Source organism: Haemaphysalis longicornis, unplaced genomic scaffold, assembly GCF_048455015.1.
Source record: "Haemaphysalis longicornis isolate Haplotype H1 unplaced genomic scaffold, Haemaphysalis longicornis Haplotype H1 scaffold_9, whole genome shotgun sequence".
Taxonomy (NCBI): Eukaryota; Metazoa; Arthropoda; class Arachnida; order Ixodida; family Ixodidae; genus Haemaphysalis; species Haemaphysalis longicornis.
In genome coordinates, this window is record NW_027526460.1 from 149,601,751 (window position 1) to 149,607,966 (window position 6,216).

At 50.1% G+C, this 6,216-nt stretch overlaps 1 pseudogene across 1 annotated transcript in view; it reads right to left on the bottom strand.

Annotated features, from left to right (window-relative positions):
* The window catches only part of LOC144152026 (uncharacterized), a 41,080-nt pseudogene extending 35,233 nt beyond the window's left edge, over nucleotides 1-5,847 (bottom strand). Inside the window, exons 1-2 of the transcript XR_013319032.1 lie at nucleotides 5,725-5,847; nucleotides 4,604-4,805 (exon numbers count right to left, since the gene is read on the bottom strand). The product of XR_013319032.1 is annotated as an uncharacterized LOC144152026 (transcript). The remainder of the gene's footprint in view (nucleotides 1-4,603; nucleotides 4,806-5,724) is intronic.
* Nucleotides 5,848-6,216: the final 369 nt, after the last annotated feature.

Below are 6,216 nucleotides of genomic sequence, written 5' to 3' on the forward strand. Positions count from 1 at the left end.
ACCACGCTATAATTTTCATCGCTACACGGTTTACTCGCAAATTTTGAATCACCATATCTATTTGGCGTTGCTGGGTATTCTGGGACACAAAAACCGCAATGTGTGGAGCATTTTTACCAAATAGCGACGGCACGGGACCGTTCAAAGGGCGTCCGATCACCTACGGCAATGCCGTTTTTTCATAGCTGCCTCGTACTATCATTCGTTTCGCTTGGCCTTGGCCGTTTCTCACTCGCTTTTAAATGCAGAGCATTTGTATAACTCACGATGTAACCCGTGCGTCGGCGTCCGCAGCAGCCAGCCTCCCCCTACACTATAAAAAGAAAATTCCCCGCATTTCCCCGAGGGGAAGAATGTGAAAGTGCGAATGCACGAGTTGAATTTGCGCGGTTCCGTAATGTTCGCGAAAGAGAGATCACACACACACACACAACTACAAAGAAAGAAAGATGCATTTATTCACAGACACCTATTTGTGTTGTCGTTGTACTTGATTGCTAGAGCGGATCTCAGCTTTGAAATTTCGTGTCAGTACTCCTTTGCATTAGCCCTTCTCACGCCCGATTCCTGGCCAATCCCCCACGTGGGTATGTGCCATGTCAGCGGCCAGGCAGCGCACGCCCATCTCCCCCCGTTGCCAAGGAAGACGAGGAGATTCCTGGCCAATCCCCCACGTGGGTATTGTAAGGTCCACTTATGAGTTTAGCGGCCAGGTGCCCGGGCTGCGCGTGAGAACGCACCGCTCTGTCTGGCGACATAGCACTGCCGACACTGCGCTGCAACCACCGCTAATTCGTCGCGGCGTGCGCGGGAGACGGATTGCCTGGCCCTCCGCATTCCTCAAGGATAATCCCCCATTGAGAAGGCAGACTGCGGCGCCGGATTCCAGGAACGCCTGCCGGACCCGCTGGGATTACCGGCGTGTCTCTATCGTCGTGCCCTGGTCAGCATGACGCACGGTCGCCGTCTTTCCCGCTTCCCCCCCCCCCCCCCCCCCGCGGGGTCGCCCGAACTTGCTCGTCTACGAGCGTGCCGTTGACCTGAGATAGCGGCGCCTCATTGAATATTCCGTGACGTGCTGAGTGACAGCTGTCTACGTGAATTCGGGCACTCCCATACGCGTGTACGAACGCTACAGGGGCGTTCCCGAGAGAGGGTGATCTCGAGGTTTTAAAAGGCTGAACTTGGCCGTTGGAAAGGGTTCTCGTCTGAGCGCTGAGCTGGCAGTTCCCGGCGAGACAAGGAGTCTCGACCGTTAACGCTAGGATGGGATTTAGGAGCCCCCTAGTCGAGGTTAAGATCGCGTCGGAGGTTCAGGGTGCAGCGCCGCACCAGGCAACTAGACGGATCTTGCGGCGAGACAGAGTCTCGGCCGTCGTTTCTCGAGCGGTTTGTGTACGCTCCGAGAATAGGAAGAGTTAGACGAAGTTGAGGAGCTCGAGTGATTTGTGCGCACTCGGAGCTAGCGTCTAGCTGAAGTTTGCAGTTTTTCTTTTATTATTCCTGTACCCAGTTTTCGTACTGTAAATAGCTGTACATAAACTTCCGTTTCACTAAGTCAACTTCAACGCCTCGAGTTCGTCAATTCGACCGCCACCTCCAAGAACTTCAACACCATCGCCCAGCCAGCCTCCTGCCAAATCAACCGAAGCCCGGGCGATTGGGTTCCTGATCGACACCGGACTTCGGGGAAACGATCTTCACTGGTATGCTATGCGGACATCACCGGTGGACGCAGGTTCAGGGTCGCTTAAGAAGAGCATTCGCACTTAAAAAAAGAAATAACAGTTACTGGCGCCTGGTTTTCATCCCACGACCCTGCGGGCGGAACGCGAGGTACATGGTGCTCTACCCACTGCGCCACAAGACGACACAGAATCAAAGGCTACGAACGCGCCTTATATCCTTGACTCAGTCAAACTACGTCGTCAGCGGCGTGCTTTGGCGACTCAGCGGTGTGCTAGCAGCGTCCGATTGAGGGGGGGGGGAGGGGTGCAAGTGATGGCAATAAATTACAAGTTGACGTTACCTACTTACGTCTCTCTCCTCTCTCTCTCTCTCTCTCTCTCTCTCAAACCCAACTACCACCACCAACAACCCACCAGCAACTACCACCACCACCACCACCAACCCTATGCCCCGTAAACGACCCCAATGCTCTGCATTTACTCGTGTCCTTCGCGGGGGGGCATGCGGCGGAGGATTTTTTCCCCTCTCAATTTGCTTGACCATGTCGGCCTCATCTCGCGCGCGCAAGGAGCGGGACTGGCGGGCTTATAAATAGCGCCAGACGTCACAGGTGTCGCATAGCGCGCGGTGCTTGGCTGGCAGGCTAGCTGGACGCCATGAATGGGAGTGGAGCACAGTATAGGAGTGCCTTTTTTTAAATTTGTGATTTCAGCTAAAGATTTGCAAATCACACGAGAAGAGCAGTTTAAGTTCTTAGCCAACCTGTCGCGTAAGACCGTCTATTACGCCGGTATTTACCTGAAACCCGGTCGTACGACACCCCGGTCATACGACGCTTTCTCGCGGTCCCTTGAAAGTCGTATTATCAAGATTCCACTGTAAATGATTCGTCTCGACCAATTCCGCCACTTTATTAAAAAGTTAACTCTACTGTGGATATTTTCCGGTAAAAGTGCAGCCATAAGAACTAACACATCTGTACATTTACTGGGATATATCAAAGTGCTCCTCAAACGACCGACGCAGCAGGATATCGATATTGCAGCGTACAAACTTATTTATCGAAGACAGATTGGAACTGTGTTATTTTAGGTTTACAACATACATAATGGCCACGTACATTCCTGAATGCTAGTTGATTTGAGAAATCATTTATTAGAGGGCTGTCTAAACATTCATGCCCCTGTTGAAATAAAATAGAATTTTGTTCGTCTCTCCCGACTGTGAAAATGTATTTAATCGGTATTAAGCAGAAAATCTCGCCATAATAACCATTTCCAGTTGACGATAGTGAGTAATGACACCCACATTTCTTTTATTTCCGTCACAACTAAATTAGAAAACATGGCTGCGGCTTAGCTCAGAATACCTTAAATAATCTTATAAGATACCTTTCTACTAGGTAATCTTATAAGGTGATAAGATACCTTATAAGGTATAATGAGACCACCTTATACTCGGTGTGGTCCCGTTGAGTCTTGGTTTCACTTGGAGAACCTTCGATGTAGCTGTATTGCCGACCATGGCTAAAAAACTTCCGTCGCATGCCCCCGCGTGAGGGACACGAGTAAATGCATGCAGAGCATTGGGGGTGGTCACGTGGCGTAGGTTGTGGTAGTTGGCGGTGGTAGTTGTAGTTGTTGTTGTCGTAGGGGTTGGGTAGTTGGGTTGCGAGACGAGAGAGAGAGAGAGCGAGATAGATACGAGGGACGTAAGTACGTAACGTGTTATTAATTGCCATCGTTTGCACCCCACCCTCTCTGCGGGGCAATCGGTTGTATTTTTATTGTTATTCTTTTCTTTATTTTCTTTTCTTTCTCATTATCCCTCTCGGGAGGGCAGTGCGCCATCGTCGAAGTTCATATGCGATGGAAGCAACACCTTCAACCAGTACTGCGACGCGAGCCAACGTCAGTGTTGTAGTACCAGTTCAAGACAACGTGCCATCCTCTTCATCGACGGCGGCACAAGACAAGGCGGCGAGACGGCGCGCTGCAGACGCCGAACGCAAGCGTCTGAAGCGCGCTGCCGACGCCGAACTTCGTGCACGAGAAGCCGCGGCCAAACGTCAACGTCGGGCCGCGGATCGTTCGCTCGGGCAACGAGTATATTCGTAGCGCGCGCAGTAGAGGGAGAGGAGGTAGCACCTGCTGCTGCAACGCCTCTTTCATCGCCGGAGCACGCGCATGCGCGCCCGCACCTGTTGTTGAGAGCGAGGGGGAGCGGGGGAGGGGCGCACGTGCTGGCTGGCTGCGGACGCCGAGTTACGGACTCATAACATCGTGAGTTAAAGAAATGCTCTGCATTTAAAACCCTTCGGTCCCGTGCAACGCTCACAGAAGGAGGCCCGACCTCGCTTTCATTCACGGCGAACGCAACGTTCCTCTTTCACGGCGAATGTGGTGCAAGACGAATCACGTAGACCGAGACGACCTAGCGTCGCATGCGTGTGATGCTTCGCGGGTGGTCGGCTGCCTATCAGCTGGTCCACCGCAACCACCGCGGCCGCCGCTCATGGTTGAGTACAACTTCTGAAAACGACGCGTTGTGCGCAGTGCCAAAAGCGGGCCCGACGAATCACCCGTCGTGCTTGGAAGGGTGTGTCGCAGGGGGTGTGTTTCCGGTCAGAAGGTGAACTCAGGCGTCCACGGTGAAGCATTCATAGGTCATTCCATTTTGGCACCAAATTTACGTTATCGTGTCGTTACATTTTACATGTGACTATTTAACCTCTGGACGAAAGAAGTAATGTTTTGCTTTAATATATCTTTTCAGCACTTCTGAAATATGCCTCCACGTCAGCTACGAGAACTTCGTGGCCGAAGTGCACTGATGGTGTCATGTGGAGTCTACACAAGTATATTCAAAAACAACGCTACGCTTAGCACGGGGAGCTAAACATTTTCTCTCTCACCTTCATTGAGAAGGGGATTCGAAAGAAGCACAGAGGCCCCCGTAAAGGTCAAACTAAAAAGAGCCGCCACGTTGTCCACGCTGTTCTCCAGGTGAACGCAGACACAGTCTCCAGGCCCCACACCATGAGCCTGAAATCCCGCGGCAAAACGCCTCATGCGTGACAGGAACTGTCCTTTTGTTAGCCGTGTGGTGTCGTCCACCTGCCACAAACCACAGAAATAAAAAGCAAAAACTGTAGTTTGTCGTTCACAGAATACACTCTGGGATTTTCTCTTTCATTTTTTGTGGGGAATGCGTACCCGTAAGGAACATGTTCCCCGCCTGCCCTTATGATGTCAGATTATTTACTAGTGTTGTGATCTGGCACATGTGAGCAGAGGTCCTTCATCATGGAGGTTACAGAAGGATAGCTTACTATCCGGCGTTTCTGTTACTCGCACGTCTCGTACGTACCGCTGTGTAATTTTTTTTGTTCGGCATGCGAAACTGCATTTGCTGGTATGAAACAGTTTTTCAGGCGTGTCAGCATTTACAGACAATCTCATAACAACCACGAACTGTTTCCACTGGTACAATTTTCGACTGCAAAAGCGAATGGCAGGCGTCTCTTTTGAGACGTGTGTAAAGTATAGCTGTCGTAAAAAGGGCAGGCACTTTTCCTCCATGCGTCGCTGCTGGTACAACACAACCCTTCAATTTCAAAGTAAATCGCCTTCTTATGAACACGCGTCTGTTGTCCGAAGTCTAGTGTCTCAGCACTTGCGTGTTTTTTTTTTTTGTCACCGGCGTCTCTACTATGTCAAATGATTCATTCCTTTTTGGTAAGGCATTCTTAGCTGGGTGCTGTGTCAGAAGCTTCTCGGTTTAGTAACAGCGGACAGTAGGTAGGGGCTAGATTTCCATACCTTTCTCTTATGCTTTGGTACACGGAGCTTCGTTTTGGGACCTTTTAAAACGCTAGATCTGCGACAACCTGTTGTCTTTACTGGCAACGCCTTGCCTAATTGTGCTTTGCTAGCACCAATTGAAAAGTTGCTTTTGCTGTGTGGCAAATTGCGGTGACTACATTCGAAAACCACAAGAAAATGCTAAAGCTTCGGTTTTTTGTCCGACTCTCACCACTGCGAGCTGATCAGGTGTCTCGGAGAGGAACTTCCGCATGGCTGTGTAGATCGAACACGACGGAATATCCACCTTCGGGTATGGCGAGTACACAACGCCGTCCTTGATCGTCGCCTTCATCTCTACGTTTGTTTGTTTACTGGCCAAAAAAATAGGCCGGAACTTAAGCAGGTGTAGGCACGTAGCAACTGGTGAAAAGAGAAAAGCAAAAAAAAAGATAAGGAAATCCGCATGAAAAAATGGTCCGCGGACATGTAACATCGTATTTTGCACTATAAATAAACTGTAATAACGCAGTCAACTTGACATTCTATAAATTCTTAAACGCGTGCAAAACGCATTTCCTAGCCCTATTACAGCAGGTATAATTAAGGAGGAGGAGGAAATTTTGTACAATGTAGCGGCCTCACAGTGTTTCCAACATTTCGGCAACAAACTTGATGTGCAAAGAAACTTGAATAACGACGCCTTGTTTCAATGCCGAAATGT